General features: G+C 42.8%; 1 protein-coding gene across 9 annotated transcripts in view; it reads left to right on the top strand.

Annotated features, from left to right (window-relative positions):
* Positions 1-23,964, top strand: part of RYR2 (ryanodine receptor 2) — a 458,147-nt gene that overhangs the window by 10,063 nt on the left and 424,120 nt on the right. The window lies entirely within an intron of this gene.

Genomic DNA, 23,964 nt, shown 5'->3' with positions numbered 1-23,964 from the left:
AGTCAAAACAGTATCAAACGTTCAAATGTCAGTACTGCCAAGTCCACTTACACAGTAAATCACTCTAAGAATTCAAACAGAGATAAATAGGAAGGCTGTCTTTAATGTCCTGCTTTGGGCTTTGTCCAGTGGCAGAAGCCATTACCTACTCAGTTTTGGTGATTACAGTTTTGATTCTCTTGAAATAAAAACATGTGGTCTGGAAGGACAACAACAACTTCATTCTTGTATCCTGCCCTTCCCGCTAAGCTCAGGGTTGGTAACAACAGGTTTCGATCATATATTGATTGTTAAAACATTAAAACTGCCTCCACTAATAATTTAGATCCTTGCTGAGGGGTTAATCAGAGTTTGGGTCTTTTCCCCTTGTGGATGGGTTCTCAGTTGGGAAGATGCTGTTTCTTGGCCTCAACTATATTGTGATAAATGGTTTCTAATTTAGTAAAATAACAGCTATTAGATCAGTATGTCAGAGAAAATACTGATAAAATTTCATCACCTGAAATGTCCTCGCTATGAAAGCTAGTTATTTTATGACTGACCATCTGAAAAATAGAATAAAGAAGAAAAAAATAGATAAGAAAGAGCAGAACTATTAAAAAAGAGAAGTGTATATTAAGCTAGTATATCTCTCTCTGTGTATGTGTATGTGTATGTGTATGTGTATGTGTATGTGTATGTGTATGTGTATGTGTATGTGTATGTGTATGTGTATGTGTATGTGTGGGTGTGGGTGTGGGTGTTTGTGTGGGTGTATATATATTTGTGTATATATAGGGATTTATACCCTGTCCCTACCAGAATGCTGGAGGTAAATATCTATAGCTGTTGTTTCCTAAGAACTCTGTGTGTTATCAGCTAGGTGATTAGATGCTCTTTTTCTTTTTCCTAAAATGAGATCTTCATAGATGTTTCTGAATGTAGATTTGGACTTTTCCTGTGCAGATTGTATGATGAGCTTCTCTATGAACAGGTCAGATGAAATGCTCAAGTTAAGAACCAATTATTGTATCTAGTCAGGAAGTGTGAAGCAGCTAGTGTGACAAGCTGCTTCTGAATCAGATGGGTTCAGCAAACATGCTTGTAATTAAATTGTGTCAAAAGATAATATTGGGAATTTGCTAGTGATGAGTATGCAAGCAGCAGGTCCACAGGCTATGAAGCCCTTAAATGGAAAATATTGGAGGAAGGAAGCTTCAGTGGGAAAAAGAATCATGTAGATATGACTGTAGGCCAAATTTATAGACAATCTGACAAATTATGGCTACTTTTACACTTTTCAGCTGGGATCCAATAGAGAGAGTAGCATATATATTTCGCTGTTTTCCTTTCTTTTTGCAAATTCTTATGCTGGACAACTTTTTATTCTCATGGTTTATTGTTTGATTTTAGAGCTTGTGTCATGAAGATGGAAGGATTGTTTTTATCCTGCTCTTCCTTTAAGGAGTTCGGTGTGTCTTGCATAGTTGACCCTTTAATCTTCATAACAGTCCTGTGAAGGGAATTAGACCGAGGGAACATGGCTGAATTAGGCTTTGAACCGCAGGTCTTCTCTTGATATTATCCACTATATCACACTGACTTTAGAACTGATATGCACAGTCATGGTAATTGTGGCCAATTTGCAGGGGTGGACTGGGAAGGAAAAATGGCTGTGGTATCCCTAAGGAAGGTTGGCCAGTCACACACCTTTGTATGCCTAGGTATGAGCTCAGACAACTGAGAGCACGTGGAGAGAGCTACTGGGGAGAGTTGCTGCTGACCAGGTGAGGCTGTTGTGCTGCCTGGGTGAGGTGATTGCTGGGTAATTGTTGGGAGGATTAAAAAGGGCTGCTCCTCGCCAGAGGCAGAGCTCAGACAACTGAGAGCACGTGGAGAGAGCTACTGGGGAGAGTTGCTGCTGACCAGGTGAGGCTATTGTGCTGCCTGGGTGAGGTGATTGCTGGGTAATTGTTGGGAGGATTAAAAAGGGCTGCTCCTCGCCAGAGGCGCGAGCCTTTGGCGCAAGCTGAAGGGCGAGAGACAAAGGGCTCTTGGCCTGTGGCTCTTAGCCTGGGGTTCTTGGCCGAGCAATTAGAATCAGTAGATTATATCATCAGTAGATTATATTTCCCTAGTACTTCCACTGCCTAGACATTACAATGGACCTCCAGGACACTCATCCCATCATCTGCAGTGAGTGTGACATGATTGCCTTCCTCCCAGAAGACAAGATGGACTACAGCTGCCCCAAGTGTAAGCTGGTACGACTTTTGGAGGAAAAGATTAGGGGATTAGAAAACAGAATTATTACTCTGACCCAAAGTAAGAAAGGGGAGGAGTTCATAGGCCAGAGCCCTGCAACTCAGAATAAAGAGAATACAACCAGTCCTGAAGAGGATAAGGAGATTGACCATAATAGGGAGCCTCTGCAGACAGTTTGGAAAAAGACTCAACGGCGAAGAGCGAGACAGTTCTCGGGGCCTTTGGAGCTCCAGAATAGATTTCAGGCCCTTGCAGAGGAGGTGCAAGGGTCAACAAGGGAAGAGGTCCCAAAACAAAGTCTAAGACAAAGGGAAGAGGCCACGGGAACAGAAGGAAATGGAGTTGAGAAAAAAAAAAGGAGAGTACTGGTAATTGGAGACTCCCTGCTAAGAGGAATGGATCGCCATGTGGCTGGGCCCGACCCCCTAACCCGAGAGGTGTGTTGCTTGCCAGGGGCGAAAATTAAAGATATTTCAGAAAGGCTGCCCAAACTCCTCAAATCTACGGATCGCTACCCATTTGTGATGGTCCATGTGGGAACGAATGACATGTCCCTGAATACCATCGCTCCTATTAAAAAAGACTATCAAGATCTGGGGAGGAAGCTCAAGCAAATGGGGGCACAAGTGGTATTCTCTTCAATCTTGCCTGTCAAGGGAAGAGGAATGCGTCAGGAGAGGAAGATAATGGAGGTGAATCACTGGCTGTGTAGTTGGTGCCGGCAGGAGAGATTTGGTTTCTGGGACCATGGGATAGGCTTTCTTGAGGAAGGCCTACTAGCACCTGCTGGACTGCACTTATCGAAACTGGGGAAGAATGTGTTTGGCAGGAACCTGGGGAGATTCATCAGGAGAGCTTTAAACTAAAGCCACAAGGGGAAGGAGACGTTCAACATAGGGAGTGTATGGAAGGAAAATGATCGGAGGCAGCCCAACCGGCAAGGCCAGCTCATAGGGAACCAAAAGCAAAAGGATTCAGATGTCTTTATACTAACGCCCGAAGCATGGGCAATAAAAAGGAAGAGCTGGAACTTCTCATGCTGATGGAAAGGTATGAGCTAGTAGGCATCACAGAAACTTGGTGGAATGATTCTCATGACTGGAATGTAATGGTGGATGGATATGAACTGTTCAGAAAAAACAGAATAGATTGAAGAGGTGGAGGAGTGGCACTGTATGTGAAGAAAGGGCTTACCTGTCAGGAAATTCTAGTGAAGGAGATCATATCTACAGTGGAAAGCATCTGGGTGAAAATAAGCGAGGGGAAAACAAACAGTGTGGTGGTTGGTGTCTGCTACCGACCGCCTGACCAACGAGAGGATGTGGATGCTGCACTTTGTGAGCAGCTTGAGAAAATATCCAAGCGGCAGGACCTTGTCATCATGGGTGACTTCAATTTCCCAGATGTGTGCTGGGAAACAAACTCTGCGAAGCGTCCTCAGTCATGCAACTTTCTGACCTGCCTGGCTGACAATTTCATTTATCAAATGGTAGATGAACCCACAAGAGGTTCAGCCATACTGGACTTAATACTGACCAACAGGCAAGAGTTGGTGGATGAGGTGAAGGAAGTGGGGACCCTAGGGGGAAATGACCATGTCCTCATAGAATTCCTTTTGAGATGGGGAGCCAAGGAAGCTTGTAGCCAGACGCGGATGTTGGATTTTCGTAGGGCAAACTTTAATAAACTCAGAGACATGATGAGTGTCATACTATGGACGAGAATGCTGGAAGGGAAGGGAGCATGTGAAGGGTGGGCGCTACTCAAACAAGAGCTATTGCATGCTCAATCAATGACTATCCCAGAAAGAAGAAAACACTGCAGGAGCTCTAAGAAGCCTATCTGGATGAACAGAGAACTTCAAGAGGAACTAAGAAAGAAAAGGAAAATGTTCAGGAAATGGAGGGAAGGACAGAGCTCTAAAGAAAAGTACCTACAGGTTACTAGGCACTGTAGATCAATCATCAGAAAGGCCAAAGCTGAGAGTGAGCTAAGATTGGCCAGGGAAGCCCATTGTAACAAGAAAAAGATTTTTCAGTTATGTGAGGAGCAAACGTAAAGGAGGCAATAGGCCCACTGTTGGGTGCGGATGGACAAACTCTAACGGAGGATGCAGAGAAAGCAGAAAGGCTTAGTGCCTATTTTACATCTGTTTTTCCCACAGGTCAAAGTGTTTAGGCACAACTAGAGATGGCCGTGTCTGGGTGGCAGGTTAACATGGATAGAGGGGTTGTCGAGAGGCATTTAGCTGCACTGGATGAGTTCAAATCCCCTGGTCCGGATGAAATGCACCCGAGAGTGCTCAAAGAACTTTCCAGAGAACTTGCACAGCCCTTGTCCATCATCTTCGGGACCTCTTTAAGGACTGGAGATGTCCCGGAGGACTGGAAGAGAGCAAACGTTATTCCGATCTTCAAAAAAGGGAGGAAGGATGACCCAGGAAACTACAGACCAGTGAGTCTGACCTCTGTTGTGGGGAAGATAATGGAGCAGATATTAAAGGGAGCAATCTGCAAACATCTGGAGGACAGTTTGGTGATCCAAGGAAGTCAGCATGGATTTGTCTCCAACAGGTCCTGCCAGACCAACCTGGTTTCCTTTTTTGACCAAGTAACAGGTTTGCTGGATCGGGGAAATTCGGTTGATGTCGTTTACTTGGATTTTAGTAAAGCTTTTGACAAGGATCATGATGTTCTGATGGATAAGTTGAAGGACTGCAATCTGGATTTTCAGATAGTTAAGTGGATAGGGAATTGGTTAGAGAACCGCACTCAAAGAGTTGTTGTCAATGGTGTTTCATCAGACTGGAGAGAGGTAAGTAGCGGGGTACCTCAGGGCTCGGTGCTCAGCCCAGTACTTTTTAACATATTTATTAATGATCTAGATAAGGGGGTGGAGGGACTACTCATCAAATTTGCAGATGACACCAAATTGGGAGGACTGGCAAATACTCTGGAAGATAGAGACAGAGTTCAACGAGATCTGAACACAATGGAAAAATGGGCAAATGAGAACAAGATGCAATTTATAATAAATATAAATGTAAAGTTCTGCATCTGGGTCAGAAAAATAAAAGCATGCCTACTGGATGGGGGATACGCTTATAGGTAACACTGTGTGTGAACGAGACCTTGGGGTACTTGTGGATTGTAAACTAAACATGAGCAGGCAGTGTGATGCAGCGGTAAAAAAGGCGAATGCCATTTTGGGCTGTATCAACAGGGGCATCACATCAAAATCACAAGATGTCATAGTCCCATAGACCACACCTGGAGTACTGCGTGCAGTTCTGGAGGCCTCACTTCAAGAAGGACCTAGATAAAATTGAAAGGGTACAGAGGAGAGCGACGAAGATGATCTGGGGCCAAGGGACCAAGCCCTATGAAGATAGGTTGAGGGACTTGGGAATGTTTAGCCTGGAGAAGAGAAGGTTGAGAGGGGACATGATAGCCCACTTTAAGTATTTGAAAGGTTGTCACTTGGAGGAGGGCAGGATGCTGTTTCTGTTGGCTGCAGAGGAGAGGACACGCAGTAATGGGTTTAAACTTCAAGTACAACGATATAGGCTAGATATCAGGAAAAAGTTTTTCACAGTCAGAGTAGTTCAGCAGTGGAATAGGCTGCCTAAGGAGGTGGTGAGCTCCCCCTCACTGGCAGTCTTCAAGCAAAGGTTGGATACACACTTTTCTTGGATGCTTTAGGATGCTTTGAGCTGATCCTGCGTTGAGCAGGGGGTTGGACTAGATGGCCTGTATGGCCCCTTCCAACTCTATGATTCTATGATTCTAGGTAGAGTTGGGAAACTTTGTCCATATGCTGCCAATTCTTAACCCCTTTCAAATAGGGTGGTTACTGGTTATTCAAGTCACTGTCTATTCAAGGGCTCTTTGAGTACTATGTACAAAGAACAATTAAAATTAGATCCATGCCTGCAAGTGTTCATATTTTTTATCCCTTTCAGTAACCTGCATGCAAACCAATTCTGGTTGGGCTCTCAGGCTGAAGGGGGACCTTTCTCCATTTGAGCTGCCTACATTTAATCCTGTTCAGATCAGACCCTGTGCAAAGGCTGCTTTAAGTAAAAAGACAGATTGAAATAAATTCTCATGCAGGAAACAGGAATGAAGAAGGGAGCTGGATTAGCTGCCCCATATGCTGCCTTTATACAGCACCAGAGAAAATGGTGGCAGTTAGAACATATGTGCAAACCACAGAAAATTATAACTGCTGCCTGACCTGCTGAGAAGCTTTAGTATTGGCTTACCAACAACCGTCATTGGAGTATAGTGGTAGAGTGTTGGACTAGTATATGGTAGACTCAAATTTGAATCTTCACATGCTGTGGAAACTGGTTATCTTATGATGAATTGTATTATATGTTTAATTATTAGCTGCCTTGGTAGGCCTGATTGGGCAGAAAGTCAAGAGGTAAATGTTGTAGGTAAATAATTTAGGCAGGATGCACGGAGTATGGACTAAAGAGACATTGGAATGGTTTGACCAAGTTTGAGTTTTTATTTTCCATGGTAATTATCATTTGTTCCTTCTTTCCACATTTTACCATGTAAGGTTTGTTGGAATTTTTACTGGTACTCAGTAATCAAGTATGGTGTGGCCTGACCAGACTTGGGAGGTCTGTCTTGTTTTACAAGGATTCTTACAATCTCTAACAGATGCTTTTCATGTTCCTCTTCCTTAAGAACATAAGAACTTGCTGCATCAAGCCAAGATCAGTCTAATTCAGAATTCCAACAATTACTAGACTCTAAGTGGCCCAACAGAATCTTTTTCCAGAGGTCCATTGGTCCACCATGAACTTAATGTTCACCCCTAGTCCAATAGTGAATAATAGATCAAATTCTATCACAATCAGATTTGAAGATGACATTACTGTAAAATGTTTAGTTGGTACAGAGCATTTAGAAGAAGAAGAAGAGTTGGTTCTTAAATGCCGCTTTTCTCTACCCAAAGAAATCTCAAAGCAGCTTACGTTCACCTTCCCTTTCCTTTTCACACAACAGACACCCTGTGAGGTGGGTGAGGCTGAGAGAGCCCTGATATTACTGCTCAGTCAAAACAGCTTGACTGTTGTGGGGAGCCCAAGGCCACCTAGCTGATTGTATGTGGGGGAGTGCGGAATCAAACCTGGCTCACCAGATTAGAAGTCCATGCTACAAACCACTAGACCAAGCTGATCTAACCCAGTTACAGTTGGGGAGCTATAGATTTACTGATGTATTATTTAGAATGGCTGTATCTCTATTTCAGCACTTCTGCCTTGTTTCTCAAAAGTTCTCTGGCGTAGGCACAAAGATCTTAAGCTTGGAAGCTGAGACTAGAATCCTGAACCCTTTCTAGGGATTTGCCAGTCCTGGGGTTTTAACCAATTACTGGACAGACTTTATGGACCAATCATGGGTCTCCAAGAACAGCCAATGAAATGTCTTGGCGGGAGGCTCAAGAATGTATATAAACTCAAAAGTTCTGGTTATTGGTGTTCATTGTTCTCTTGCTCCAATAAAGTTGTTGTTTGTTTGTAGCTGAGTGTCCATGTCTTGATGAATCAACAGATTTAATACTTCATTCATAATGTGGTTCTGTGAGTTCTCTCTGTTTCCAAGTCAACAACAGAAATAGCAGCAATTCATTTAACACTATACTTTCTCAGTTACTGTATTGTAGAAGATGCCTTAACTAACTAAATATTCTTTAGTCACTTCTATATCCTATTTTGTCCAGTCTTCTAGGTGACATTTTATTATATCTATGATTAATATAATTTCATGCCTACATAAGGCCATTTGTATCTCTTTGTGTAAAATGCATTTTACAGAGATTCAGAATTGATTTACAAATGATACTGTCTCATCTGGGCTTCAATATTTAAATATGCAACACAATGAAAAATACAGATACTTCATCCTGTTGCTGATCAAATTCAGTTTTTAATAGAAGTACCTATAATCTTATTGAAGATCCCCCACCCCCCAAAAAATGGTTCCCAAAACAGAGCTTGGAAATTTTTGAAATCAACAAAGTTGGGTCCTACAGCTTGTTGTGTAATATCCAATGCAGAACCATCATTTGAATATTTAAAGAAAATTATGGTAGAAAGATCTGTTTTAGAAGAATCTGACTAATGTTGAAATGTCATTTTTAAAATCACAATGGCCACAAGATACTGACTGAGATTCGGTTGACAATGTCTAGGCTGAATGTGGGCCTCAGGAAAGCTTGGCTTCATTGTGTATTTATTATGTATTGTGTATTTATTGTGTATTCATTTATTATGACAAAAGGCCAGTCTTGGGTTACATCAATGTTTCAGATACATTATTTCCCTGCACTCCCAGAAGAGATGTGAGAACTTGATTTCTTTGGCCTGTTCTGGCTATATCTGTGACTTATTTACTCCCAGTGGGACTTGTTAATTTTTTTGCCATATGACCAGCTCTTTTTCAAATTCCCAACTCTCTAGTTTTTCCCCAGACCTTTTAGAAAAATATAGATCATGAGCTCCTAGCTCACCACCTAGCTGACACTGGAATACAGGGAATGGCCCTCAAATGGCTGAATTACTTCCTCTGGGGCTGCTACCGAGGGTAGTTATAGGAAAGAGAGTATCTAACCAACACCAGTTCACATGTGGAGTCCCATAAGGAACAGTCCTCTCTCTTATCTTATTGAACAACTCAGCTGGTGTGGAGGTTCGGGTTGGGTTGCCACCAATATGTGGATGACACCCAGCTCTATTTCCTGATAGATGACCGCCCTGACTCTTCCCCAGAACCTTTAGCCAGATGTCTGGAAGCAGTGACAAAATGCATCAAGCAGAGTCACCTGAAGCTCAACCCTGCAAAGACAGAGGTCCTGTGGTTGGGAAGGGACCATGGGAGGAAGTGCGTCTGCCCACCCTGGACAGTGTGCAACTCTCACCAATGCACTCCACCAGAAGCCTGGGCATGACCCTGGATGCTTCCCTTACAATGGAGGCCCAGGTCACAAAGGTAGCGTGGCTGGCATTCTACCACCTCCGCCAAGCCAAGCTACTAGCGCCCTACTTGGACCCAGAGCACCTAGCCACAGTGATCCACGCAACGGTCACCTCTAGGCTGGACTTCTGAAACTCGCTCTATGCAGGCCTACCCTTATTCTTGAACCAGAAACTACAATTGGTACAGAATGCTGTGGCCAGGATTCTCACTGAAACATCATGGAGATCCCACATCTGGCCGGTACTCCAACAACTTGTCTGGCTCCCAGTTGAATTCTGGATCAAGCTTAAGGTTCTGGTAATCACCTTTAAGACCATACACGGTTTGGGCCCAGTGTATTTGAGAGACTGCCTCCCTGCCTATACCCGCAAAAGAGTCCTACACTCTGCCACCTCCAACTGGCTGGAGATCCCTGGCCCCAGAGAAGCACATCGGTCAGAGCCTTCTTGGTCCTGGCCCCCACCTGGTGAAACGAGCTCCCTGAGGAGATCAGAGCCCTGCCCAAACTTCCAGAGTTCCGCAGGGCCTGCAAGAGGGAGCTCTTCCACCAGGCATTAGCTTGAGGCCAACCGACTTAGAACACCTGCTGAGCCCCCAGACTCCATGACTGAAAGAACCAGCCCCCCAATGTTACTGTTAATTGTTATTTATATGTAGTTTTGTAATCTTTTGATGCCTTATTTGACAGTTACAGTCTATATATCGTTCCATGTAAGTTATATAATGTAGCGATCCCCAACCTGTGGGCCGCAGACCACATGTGGTCCTGCGACTAATTGGAGGTGGGCCCCAAAGGACGCCTTCTCTCCCCCCCGGCCCTTTACTTCACCCCCCCCACCTCTTTACAACACACTTTATTGTTGTGGTGTGTCTGTATCTTATTTTGAAGGGATGTTTAAACATTACCATAGCGATCAGAGAGCGTTAGGGCAGTGGTTGAGAGTAGAGGAGTAAACTACCCCCCACCGGGCCTCAGTAAAAGGCATTGAGTGGTCCCCGGTGATAAAAAGGTTGGGGACCACTGATATAATGTTCAATGTAAACTGCCCAGAGCTGCAAAGAAATGGGCGGTATAGAAATCTAAATAAATAAATACTGATGAGTTTTCTGTTTGCCACTTAGACCTGCAGGACTTTCTGCTGCCCTGCAGCTTTGTTTGCTTTTTTGTTCTTTATAGCACCATAACTCTTGTCCTTTCCTTAAATCCTGCTGTTGATTTCAACAGAATTACGTTCATTAACTGTTTTCTGAGCCCAGAAGTAGCTTTCTGAAATAACCCTCTCAGCAACAAAACACTTTGTTGAGGGAAATTGGATAACAAGGTTCCCTGTCTCCATGTGACAATTTCATTCTAGTCTGTTGAATGTTGTTCACCCTCCTGATGTCTTGATGGTGTACAGATTTTCCCTCTCCTTCCAGCACTGTTAGCATGGTCATGGATATATTAGGGGTGCCATCTCAAGGTTAAGAGATTTGTGGGAACGTGGAGCCTAGGGAGGGAAGGGAGATCAGCAGGGTATAAAACCATATTTAGTTATGTTATTTATAGTTTTTTCTCATTTTGACTCAAGGCGGATTACGCAGAGTGAGTCAATACAATTGACGAATGGGGCATTCAGTAAATAATGCAATAAGATGAGGATTGTAGATCCAACTGGAAATCTGAAAACAGAACAAAAGCAAAGTATTAGCATGACACATTAAATGATGTGAAACTTCACAGCTGGATCCTGGTTCTAGCAAGCTATACACAATAGCATATAGACCACACTCCCTAATAATTTTTCCAAGTAACGTTGTGAATAATCTAGAACCGTGCAACTCTATTACCTGTTTATAAAAGCCTGCTTTAATAATTCAGTTTTTTGCATAATGTAGGTAGCGGAAAAAGTGCATTTAGTCAAGGCTATGGTATTCCCAGTTGCAATGTATGGCTGCGAAAGTTGGACCATAAGGAAGGCTGAGCGTCAAAGAATTGAGGCTTTTGAACTCTGGTGCTGGAGAAGACTCTTGCGAGTCCCTTGGACTGCAAGGCGAACAAACCAGTCAGTCCTAGAGGAGATCAGCCCTGGCTGCTCTTTAGAAGGCCAGATCCTGAAGATGAAACTCAAATACTTCGGCCACCTCATGAGAAGGAAGGACTCCCTGGAGAAGAGCCTAATGCTGGGAGCGATTGAGGGCAAAAGAAGAAGGGGACGACAGAGAATGAGGTGGCTGGCTGGAGTCACTGAAGCAGTAGGTGCAAACTTAAATGGACTCCGGGGAATGGTGGAAGACAGGAGGGCCTGGAGGATCATTGTCCATGGGGTCGCAATGGGTCGGACACGACTTTGCACCTAACAACAACAACAGGTAGCGGAAAAGGAGGAGTCTTATTGATTTTCTCTGGTAGACCATTCCACATATAGTGCAATAATGTCCATCCTCCAAAGTAACTGTTTTCTTCAGGGAAACTGATTGCTATTAGAATAATAGAACCTCATAGTTGGAAGGGACCACACAGGCCATCTAGTCCAACCCCCTGCTGAATGCTGGATCAGTCTAAAGTAGCGATCCCCAACTTGTGGGCTGCGGACCACATGTGGTCCATCAACTAATTGGAGGTGGGCCCCGAAGGACACCTCCCCCCGGCCCTTTACTTCATCCCCCCCCGGCCCTTTACAACACACTTCGGGTGTCATTGTCTCCCATCACTCCCAGATGGGACTATCTCGTTGCAGAGAAACAAGCACAGGGTTCCCATTGATTTGCCATTGTCATGAATTAAAATTTCCATGAAAATAAAATGTTCCTTATGTTCATTGTTGTGGTGTGTCTGTATCTTATTTTGAAGGGATGTTTAAACATTACCATAGCGATCAGAGAGCGTTAGGGCAGTGGTTGAGAGTAGAGGAGTAAACTACCCCCCCCCCCGGGCCTCAGTAAAAGGAGTTGAGTGGTCCCCGGTGATAAAAAGGTTGGGGTCTAAAACATCCAGGATAAGTATTTGCTTAAAGACTGTCAGTGAAGGGGAGCTTACCACCTCCTTAGGCAGATGATTCCACTGCTGAACTACAGTCTGTGAATTCCTCCCCCCCCCTTGATATTTAGCTGGTACTGTTCTACACATAGTTTAAAGCAATTATTGTGGGTCCTATCCTCTGCTGCCAACAGGAATTGCTCCCTGCTCTCCTCTAAGACCGCTTCTGCACAAGGGGATATGACTGGTATCACTGCCTGTTTACATGTGGTGCGAATTCCTGCTTCCTCGTGGAATCAGGCATGGTCTGGGGTGGTCCCAGTGCTTCTTTGACTCAGGCCTTCAGTTGGCCTGCACCAAGGGAACATGGATAAATCCATGTTCCCCTGTTTGCTGCAAGACACAATGAGGTGTAAGTCAGGGCAGGGCTGTCTGCAAGGGAAAAATCCGGGCTGTCCTCAGTTAGGGTATTGCTCTTCTGTTCTTAAATCCAGCCACAACTGGGGAGTTGTTAAATCCAGCCACAACTGGGAAGTGTCTTTTTTAAAAGACTGGAATCGCATTACAATGTAATTCCTGTGTAATGAAATTCCAACCTCCAGTTTCCTTTCTGCCCCAAAGCAAAGGCTAGGACAGAATTCTCATGGCCATTGTGTTATAGAGATGAATAGCCTGACCTTTTCAAAGCACTCCTTGTTGACACCACAAAAACTGTTTCTGGCTTAGTACAGGCAAAGTTGGAACAGAGCTCTGCTGAGCAAGGGGGTGTCAGAACGTGATTGGCAAAGGGAGGCATGCTGTGCAGGTGAGGCAGCCCTGGTGTCATGTACCTTGCTGCTGCCTCGAGGTTGCGCAGCGCTGATTCTGGCACCACACACATTTGTATGCCAAAGAGTTGGTTCTTATATGCCGCTTTTCTCTACCCGAAGGAGGCTCAAAGCGGCTTACAGTCGCCTTCCCTTTCCTCTCCCCACAGACACCCTGTGAGGTGGGTGAGGCTGAGAGAGCCCTGATATCACTGCTCAGAAAGAACAGCTTTATCAGTGCTGTCACGAGCCCAAGGTTACCCAGCTGGCAGCATGTGGGGGAGTGCTGAATCAAACCTGACTCGTCAGATTAGAAGTCTGTGCTCCTAACCACTCACCAAGCTGGTTTACCAACATCAATGCCATATTTTAAAAAGATTTGTAACAATATTAAAAATGTGTATATTTCATAGGGAGCTACATGTTTATGCTGTTGACTTTATTGCTCTTCTGGTTTGTATTTTGTTTCAGAGCTGATCTGGTCAGCTGTAGAAAAATCCTGTAAGCTGTAAGGAGTGTAGAAAATTGATTTATTGTAAGCAATTAAGCATTTGTGAGGCATTATGGGTGGTTAATCTGGTGTTAGGATTTCATTGTCATATTTGTAACATCTGCTCCTTATTTATACTTTTGTGGCTTTGTTATTTATCTGTCACTGTTTTCTTGATTGTATTACATATTTTAAGTGAACAATTAATTTTGAAAAAGTGGAATGTAAATAATAAATATTAAACATTCTCTTCTCCTAAAAAGTAGCACTTGTAATGAAATAATTTTCTACCTCCATTTCAGTTTGAGGAATTTTTCATTAGCTGACAAAAATGAAATTGAAGAAAATTTCTTCAAAACATTATATATTTTAATTATACACAATTAAATTAAAATCATCATGAAGAATAGTTAGAGGAGGAATTTATTTAACTGTGTTATTGCTGATAAAGTGGTGATAACTTTAATATTGGTGTAAATGATATTTTTCTTCTTTAAAACACACTTGAAATAATTATTTCAGTCTTGGGGAAAACTAAAAATTAAGATGGATTGTGATATAAAGAATGAGAAGTGATTGAAATGGCAGTGTTTCAGCAATATATAATAAAAGTGATGTTATGCTCCACCTTACTAGTGACCTCTCAAAATGTCTGTACTTCAGGAAAGAGGAGAAAGCTTAAAATTAAAAATAGATGTCCTGACTGCATTGGTATCGTACGTTTGTTCTGAATATAATTTCTATAGAGTTGTATTTGCACTCATCTGTGATATAGAAGTGAGTACAGACATTGGGGCATGAGTATTCTGCCCATTTTTCTGGTTTGGGGTGAAATAGTCACCCAGGGAACTGTTTTTTGGCACCAATATCATCTGGGATGTGTTAGTGTAGGGTGGGACTGCAGTCTCTGCACTTGGACTGAAACCAAGTGGCAGCCGGTGACCAGAAGGGGATGAGGATGGAGGTCGGGAGGCTCCGTTGAGACCAGTGAGCTTGTGCAACAGGTCCACCCAGGCTTGAGACCATCAGAGCCAGGTGAGCAAGCTGGCAGGAGATGGCTGCGCTGATCTCCAGTAGTGCAGTAGGAGAGAGGCCAGTTTAAGGAGGAGTTTTTTAGCCTTAGATTAGGTTACTGGGAGAAGGGTTCAGGAGAGCTCCTGGTACAGGCGGTAGCCTGAGCCCAGTAGGGGATTAGCCAGTTGTGATGGATTAAGTTAGGGAGGGGGGTGGGATAGTTAGGAGAGGGATTAGGTTGGGCTAAAATTAGGATGGCCAAACATCTGGTTCTCAACCGGACAGTCAAGTATTTGTGCTTTCTTTCCAAAAAATGAGAAAGAAAAAACAACTCTTATTACTTACCACTACCTTCCTTACTCCCTTGGAAATCAGTGGCAGTAATTTTCCTTCTGAATCCCTTACCACCCTATCTCCAGAGGTGACAAGAGTGGGATTGGGAAGTGTCACTTAATCTTATGTGTGTTAATGGTATAAATAATTATTTCCTTCATCCCCTAATGGGTTGCTTAGAACATCCTCCCCATATCCATTTTATCCTTGTAATAATTAACCCTATAAGAAGGTTAAAATCAATGAGCTGGGTAGGAATAAAACAGGTGTGGGGCCTCAAAATCACTAAACCATTATGTCTGTTATGCAGTCTTTCCCAACCCCCGGGTCGTGGACTGGTACCGGACCGTGGAACCCTCAGTACCGGGCTGCAGCAGCGGGGGGAGGGAGGCGCCAGCACACAGGCGTCTGCGCCTCACTCCCCCCGGTCCCCGGGCCTCCCTCTCCCCCAGTCCACAGCCCGAAAAAGTTTGGGGACCACTGTGTTAGGGTACTGTTGTGGTATGAAGCACATTCAGCAGTGGTGCCACTTTGGGACCTGCTTTGTTCTCTGCCTCCTGCTCAGTGGACTACCTTACTGAGCCACCTTGTTCCTGAATAGTTGATAATTTTTTTATCAATTGCATCCAGCATTTTTGTTAAAATCATCTGGCAAAATTGTTTATTGACCTAAACTGCAACACACAGGTTTCTCATAGGCCACTGAAGGTTCCATATGTACTGCATGGGATCATTCATGCCTTCCATCCTTCCTGCCCTCATCTTAAAACAGCAGCTTTGCTTGTGTGAAATTGTTATCTGTCATGAGCTGCATGCTCTTGCCAATGGAAATCCTTTGGGTTTTACATTTTTAAATATTTGCTCTTTTTTCACAGCCTAATGTCTCAGTAATAAGAGATACTGGATTTCATTCTGTTTTCTCTTAGGGTTATTGTTCTAGGCAGCATCTATCTAATAAATCTTCAGTAGCTGAATTCAGCTGCAATGCAGAAGTAAGCATTAGTTTGAGAACATTATGCTGCTTTTCTGTTGTGCTGCAAGGGCGGATTAGTGTATCATGGATGCTGAATTTCTTATTTGTAATAGGATTCAAGCAAAATGAGCCAATAGTGGGGCATGGTTTGGTAATAAGAGTTCTCCAGTATGTTCTCCCTGCCCCCTGGCTTTTTTAAGAAAACTGGTACAGGGATTTTAAGGTTGATATTAAGGAGGTGGTAATAAATAAAAGCTTCAAATAAGATCTCTATTTGGCTTTGAGAGCTAGTTTTTATTGAATATTTGATGATGAAATAGGCTGCAGATCTCTGCAGTATAGTTCCAACTGAATCACTGTTGGTAGTCCTGAGTAGGCTGTATTTTGCAGCAGTTGAAATTCTGATAGAATCTAGAGTGGGAGAAAGAATAGAGCATTAAATAGTGAAAGGAGGAAAGCCACCTTTCAGAATCTGGACTCCTCCAAAGCAGCACATATGAAACCCCTGCTATGGAATTAGATGTCTTAAGTAGCTTGGAATTTGACACAGAATGAAGAGCTGGGTGTATAATAATTGCTTCAATTGGTATATAACAAAACCTTAGTTCAATCTACTCATATATGTGGCAGCAATCTCTGAGGGGCCATGCTGCTTGGAATAATTTAAGGGCTGTCAAGCCTATTATAGCAGTATTTTCTGTAGTCTATTCAAGGCAGGCATGCAGGCAATTTAACTTTTGCTTTCTTTTCTAAAAGTCATATAGTGATGTATGATCTGGATATAACAAACCATAGGCAGAAGTAAAATAGGGTTGCCAGCTCTGGATTGGGAAATACCTGGAGTCTTTGGGGGTGGAGCCAGGAGTGGATGGGGTTTTGGGGCAAGGAGGGACCTCAGTGTTGTATAATGCTATGGAGTCCGCCCTTCAAAGCAGCCATTTTAGCCAGGGTAACTGATCTCTTCAGTCTGGAGATGACCAGTAATTTTGGAGGATCCACAGGTCCCACCCGGAGAATGTTATCCCTAACGTGGAAATATGGGACTTCTTTAAAATTTTATTTTCCAAAAAACTGTATCCTACATAATTGGAATGGAAAGCTATGGCCTGAGGACTCCAGTTATTAGAAAAAATCAATTTTTTATCATTTCTATTTATTGGATTTGTATTCCACCTCCACCAGCATCTTGGGGTGGCTAACAACAACAATGAGCTGCCTTTCTTCCTTATGGAATCAAGGTGGCTTACAATAATACAGTGCATTAGATAGTAGAAAGTGAGAGAGAGAGTTTGACTGCACCTGGTATAGCGAGAGGATAAAGAGAGAAAGAACTTTATTTCTTTTTGAGTAGTGTTCTAATATATTATTTAATGTTAGTAAATATGTCATCTGGAAAAAATTTGTAGAAAAAAGTGCTGAGGGAATACAGAAAAATTAACGTTTAGGAACAAAAAATGGGAAATAAGCAGGTTGTAGACCAGAGGAACTAGAGATCAAATTGCCAACATACGCTGGATCATGGAGAAAGCTAGGGAGTTCCAGAAGAACATCTACTTCTGCTTCATTGACTATGCTAAAGCCTTTGATTGTGTGGAGCACAACAAATTGTTGCAAGTTCTTAAAGAGATGGGAATACCAGAGCATCTTATTTGTCTCTTGAGACACCTATATGCAGGTCAAGAAGCAACAGTGAGAACCGAGCATGAAATCACTGATTGGTTCAAAATTGAGAAAGGAGTTAGGCAAGGCTGTATACTGTCGCCTTGCCTATTTAACTTGTATGCGGAGCACATCATGAGAAAGGTGGGGTTAGAGGAGTCACAAATTGGGATCAAGATTGCAGGGAGAAATATCAACAGCCTCAGATATGCAGATGATACCACTCTAATGGCAGAAAGTGAAGAGGAGCTAAAGAGCCTGTTGATGCGGGTGAAGTAGGAGAGTGCAAAAGTTGGCTTGAAACTCAACATCAAGAAAACTAAGATCATGGCATCCGGCCCTCTCAATTCCTGGTAAATAGATGGGGAGGAATTGGAGATAGTGACAGATTTTATTTTCCTGGGCTCCAAGATCACTGCCGATGGGGTCTGCAGCAAAGAAATGCTTGCTCCTGGGGAGGAAAGCTATGGCAAATCTAGACAGCGTCCTAAAAAGCAGAGACATCACCCTGCCAACAAAAGTGCATTTAGTCAAGGCTATGGTATTCCCAGTTGCAATGTATGGCTGTGAAAGTTGGACCATATGGAAGGCCGAGCGTCAAAGAATTGAGGCTTTTGAACCCTGGTGCTGGAGAAGACTCTTGCGAGTCCCTTTGACTGCAAGGCGAACAAACCGGTCAGTCCTAGAGGAGATCAACCCTGCCTGCTCCTTAGAAGGCCAGATCCTGAAGATGAAACTCAAATACTTTGGCCACCTCATGAGAAGGAAGGACTCCCTGGAGAAGAGCCTAATGCTAGGAGCGATCGAGGGCAAAAGATGAAGGGGACGACAGATAATGAGGTGGCTGGATGGTGTCACTGAAGCAGTGGGTGCAAACTTAAATGGACTCCTGGGAATGGTAGAGGACAGGAAGGTCTGGAAGATCATTGTCCATGGGGTCGCGATGGGTCAGACATGACTTCGCACCTAACAACAACAGACCAATTGTGAAGATCTACAATCTTTGTAAGGAAGTGATGAAAGAAAGAAAGAAAGAAAGAAAGAAAGAAAGAAAGAAAGAAAGAAAGAAAGAAAGAAAGAAAGAAAGAAAGAAAGAGGGGAAAACTCATTAGAAAGACATGGGCAAGGGTTTAAGAGAAATAAGAGGAAAAACAGGAAAAGAATAATAAATGAGAGCATTGGAACAGGAGACAAGACAGAAAGAAATAATTTGATAGTACAACTATGAGAAGTTTTATAAAAGGAGGAAAGGGTCAAACAAATTTGTATGTACTAAAATAAATAAGTATTTTCCTTTAGGGTATTTAATGCCAAGGTATTTTTGGGACACGCTTTGGTAGCCATTACACCTTACCTTTTCACATCTGTCTAACTGATAAAACATAAATACCAGGGCAAACTGAGCATAGCAGTAGTATGTTGTCAGGAGGATAATGAGGGATTCTGAATAGTATCTGCTTTGTTAGTGAGGGGGTTAAATGGGGTCTCCTAGGATATGAAATGTTTATCATTGCTATCTCATGTATAAATGAGGGAAAAAAGCAGAACAGTGTGACTACTCTTCTCCAGACTATAATGAGATCAGCAAAATAAAGGCAGCTGTTATAAATGAGTGCAGAATATTTTATTGTGGTTCCATAGTTGCCAAATGCACTTAGTACATCAGTTCATGACCTTAGGGTATTGTGCTGTACTATACTTTATATTTTGTGGGTTCTGTGGTTGCAGAGTGTGCTATCAATCACCTTTACAGTGTCTACACAGAAAAGTGTACATAATTAAATTAGTCTACAGCTTTTTCCACTAATTTTTAGGCAAGTTCTATAGAAGTTTGATCAAAATAAAATTTAAATGTGCACTAGAAACGAGAAGAAGAAGAGTTGGTTCTCAAATGCCGCTTTTCTCTACCTGAAGGGGGCTCAAAGCGACTTACAATCCCCTTCCCTTTCCTCTCCCCACAACAGACACCCTGTGAGGTGGGTGAGGCTGAGAGAGCCCTGATATCACTGCTCAGTCAGAACAGCTTTATCAGTGCTGTGGCAAGCCCAAGGTCACCCACCTGGTTGCATGTGGGGGAGTGCAGAATCAAACCCGGCATGCCAGATTAGAAGTCCGCACTCCTAACCACTACACCAAGCTGGCTCCCCACACTAAACTGGAAATCTTTATCATTCACTCTAATGAGTGATAACAGTCTGTATCTACTCTTACTTCACTATTTTTTCACTTAAAATGTCTGTCCAATAGGGCTTTCTGAATGTTTTAAGAGATCTGGTAAAGGACAGTAGAGTAATAGGAAGAAGTCTCGTACAATTATATCTAACACTCTTTCCTAATAAATGTGGACAGAAGAATCTTCAGAGTGTTACACATCAGTCCTTGTGTTGGATCATGTCTGAGCATCTGCTACGTGTGTCCTATCCACACATAAGATAGAGAGCTAAATTAGAATATTTCTTTCTGTTGCATACATGACTTCTGGTTTTGGTCATGGGAATTCCCAGAACAATGAGAGAAAGGGGGAAAATAAAGCACTTAACCAGCAAGTAACTTTATTATCCCAAGAAGGTACAAACTAGAAGATACAGAAACCAAATAAAACAATCAGTTCTCACCATGCTGGAGTGGAGTTGTGTTATCTTAAGCGAAATCCCTTATTAGTGTAACACTTCAGATCCATATTATGTTCTCTTTGCTTGACTTAACTGGGGCAAATGAACCCAGGGAGAAGAAAATCAGAGGGCCATTCCACACAGCGTTAATGTTGCTGAAGTGTTACCATTGTGTAACACTATTTATTTTTTGTTATTCACGACGTCGTACACAATCTGCAACACTCCTGCAACATTCCCGCAAAATTAGCTTCGTTGTAGCGCTTTTTGGGGAATCTACAAAAGTGGATTCCCCCTAAAAAAAACTGCTAGACTGTTGAGAACAACCTGCAACACATCCGAAAAAGACACGTGCATTCTCAGTATAGCGGTAGCAAGCATATTCCTCCCTAAGCTCTTGCACCCGAGCTTACGGTGTTGTGATCCCCATTTTTTCCATCTTAAACCGGCAAAAGCCATGAATAAGTGATGCTTCTTTGGCAGAAATCCCTCCACAAGCGTTACGAGAACAGTGCTAGTGGGAGAGCCTTTTTTTCGATAGAAACGGCTGTGTGCATTACCGAGACCTGCAGCTTTTGACTGCAGCGCTTTTCAATAGCGCTGAGATTCAGCAACATTGCCCATTGTGCGGAATGGCCCAGAGTCTTGTAGCACCTTTAAGACCAGCAAAGATTTATTCAAGGTGTGAATAAGCACTCTTCCTCAGACTAAGGACTCCCTACATCAGTGTCCCCAACCTTTTTAAGGTTGAGGACTGCCTCCGTGGTTGGGGAAGAGCCAGCGGCCCGGGCACCACGCATGCGGGTTTTCGCCACCAGGGGGCGCTAATGTGCATTCCAGGGGGCGCTAATGTGCATGTGTGGCAGCTCCACGCGTGTGGGTTTTCGCTACCAGGGGATGCTAACGCACACGCGCGGCAGCTCCACGCATGCGCGTTTGTGTCTGCCGACGTGCCGGCGGCTGCACCTGCCTCTTCTCCCCCTCTCGCAGCAATTAGCTTCTCTCGCGGCCTGGTGAGTTTCTTGCTGCGGGATGGGGAGAGGCAGGCATAGCCGGCGGCAGCCCATTACCGAGGCCTTTGCGGACCAGTACCAGGCCGCGGATCGTGGGTTGACGACCCCCGCCCTACTTGACAGTGGGAATATATAGCAAAAAATTAATTCTGTTAAATTAGTAAACTGTGTCAAACATCCAAATACAGCCATATGATAACTCTTTGCCAAAACAGCCAACCATTCCCCTGGAATTCAGTTGTAGTTCACAAAAACATAGGAGAAATAAAACTCTGTTAGTGATCAAAGGCTCCCACCTCAGCAAATGTTGTGTACCAAAAACAGACTTTGTAAAAATATATGTATAGTTTATTGGAACATATATAGAGAAATAAATTCCCTCTTTTCCTGATGTATTATTTCCAAAAGCCATACATTTTCAGAATGCCTTCTCTTACCGCAGTGATTAGATGCTGCTGGCAATCGGATTATCTCCTGAGTTGGAACTGTAGTTCAGTAAAATCTAAAAAAAGAAGAAGCATAAATACATTCTTTACAGATTGATAGAGGGGAAAAAGAGAATATGAGGAGGTTCTGGCGTCAGAACTTGGAAGAGCTAGATAGATCAGCCCCCCATCCACCTCCGGTCTCTTGTCTGTTGGATCTCCTCCTTAGGGGAGAGGTAAGGATAGAGTAATAAATACTCCTCTTCCCTAATGTGGTATGTCCAACAGTGAGGTAAGTCTGGAGCATTTAAAAAGTGCTCCCTTCATGTCACCATTTCCCCATCCCACCTTCTTGTGGGGAGTTGACTACAGAATAAAATTATCCAGATTGGCAATAATTTATTAGGATGAAGCTGATGAAATGTGAAAATGTAAAAATGGATCTGTGATTTTATAGAAAGGGGAAAGCATTATGTGTATGCAGTGCTAAATATATTTATGGGGTGTAGTGAAATATCGATTCTAGAAGCACCTACATGTCTAAGGGTCAAAACACATGATATGATAAGAATCGGACTGCAGGTGCCTGACTCAACTTGTGAGTTGCATATATGATTGGGGGAACACCATCAAAGACTTCTATTACTCCCTTTAGCTCAGGATTGCTGGGAGGGAGGGACTTCAGACTTCGCTCCCGCACTGTTTTTACCCATAGAAATAGCTGTGGGTGCCTGTTTAGAGTCTGAAGAAGGGACTACGATGGAGGTTTCATCTGATAGTCGGCAATGGAAAGCAAACTAAGCAAACAGGGCAATGGAAAACTTTAAGATATTCTGGACACGCTGGATGATGCACTTTGAAGTTGCTTCTGCAGCTGGACTTGCCTGGGCAGAGCAGGAAAACCTACCTCCTCAGTGCCTGGGAAGTGCATTCTGCAACATGTGTGGAACAGGCCTTTGAGTTCTCCTGATCACACATGAAGCTAGAAGCACCTGTGAATTTGATTCATGTCACATACACCATGTTTTTAGCCTTTAGTTGACTGTGAAATTCTGTTTTGTACGCTATGTTCTGAGATTAGCTTAAATCTGCCTTTTTAGATAAAATCAGAATATATGAAACCAGCAGGATACGTCATAACTGTTAATATGCTGACCACATTGCTCCTTTTGTCATTTAACACTGCGAGACTGTAGAAATTTCTAGTGCGAATAATCTACCACAGTCATGTAAATGTCTCACTTTTTCTTGTCTATTGAATTATAAGGTAAATGGCAAAACAACAATGTCAACATTCTCATTTAAAGAAGACCTTTTTTAAATTCTTCATATTGCAGAGTGATTGTAACTAAAAGTTTATATCTAATTTAATAGTGTAACAATGTTTGAATTTCATATGTCTACCTTGAACTGGGGCTGTCTTTCCTCATTCTAAATAGTAGTGACTTTACAAGCATTATTCAGTATGCTAGTGATATGCTTGTAACACATTGGCTGATCTCCAGAATGTGCCATCCTGGGTAGCAGAAGTTGTTCCCCACAATAAAATATTACATTATTTCAGTGTGAGTAAAGCCTATTCAACAAGACATCGACTGCTGGGAAAATGTAGTGTTTTCAACATTAGATGTGCTGAGGGAAAGACTTTTTTCTTGTCAGCTGCTGAGCAGTAAGTGTGCATTTATTGCACAATAAGGCAATAGGCTGGAAAGGCCCCTGGAGGTAGCATAGTATTATACCACCCACTACTGTCTATCCTCTCAAGAGCTGTTCTGGATATTTTCCAGACTGTCAAATAACAGCGATATCTGTGTTTGCGGTGAAATGTTATCATAGTTGGTAGCTGAACTTTCCATGATAGTGGAATGTTAGAAGTCAGAATGACTAATGATAAAGAACTCTGAAGCAACAGAAAGGGTAAGAAATAGTCTGTGTTAGATAGTTTACATGCCATTTAAAAGGGGGGGGGGGTAGCAAGTTTTGTAAAAGGCAAATAAGAACCTTTCTTATTAGGTCCCAGATATATCATTCTGGCACATAGATTTTGCAGAATAATAAGTGATTCAAATTAAATTACTGAAGTTGGGTTTCAATTTTCATAAGCAAGGAAAAAGGCAATCAATCTAGGTTAAGAGAAGTATGTTTTAATTTTTAAAAATATAATATTTCATTTTCTGGAAAGTAGCTTTGAATCCCAGGGTACATGTAAATTCAAAGATGTTCATTTTTCTATGGGCAAGACATTAGGGTGTTTTGGAGGTCATTTTTTAAAATTTATTTGCATTTATATACTACCCTCCACTGTGAATCATATAATCACCCTAAGTTGGAAACAACTTGACAGCACTCAATACACATTTATTTATTAACCATACCTCTATACAGCTGCTCCCAGCACTGCTGGCTCTCGGCAGTTTGCAACATATCATAAAATACTACAG

This window comes from Paroedura picta, chromosome 1 (assembly GCF_049243985.1).
Source record: "Paroedura picta isolate Pp20150507F chromosome 1, Ppicta_v3.0, whole genome shotgun sequence".
NCBI lineage: Eukaryota > Metazoa > Chordata > Lepidosauria > Squamata > Gekkonidae > Paroedura > Paroedura picta.
The sequence above is the reverse complement of the archived record's forward strand: the minus strand, read 5'-3'. Positions and strand labels throughout refer to the sequence as shown.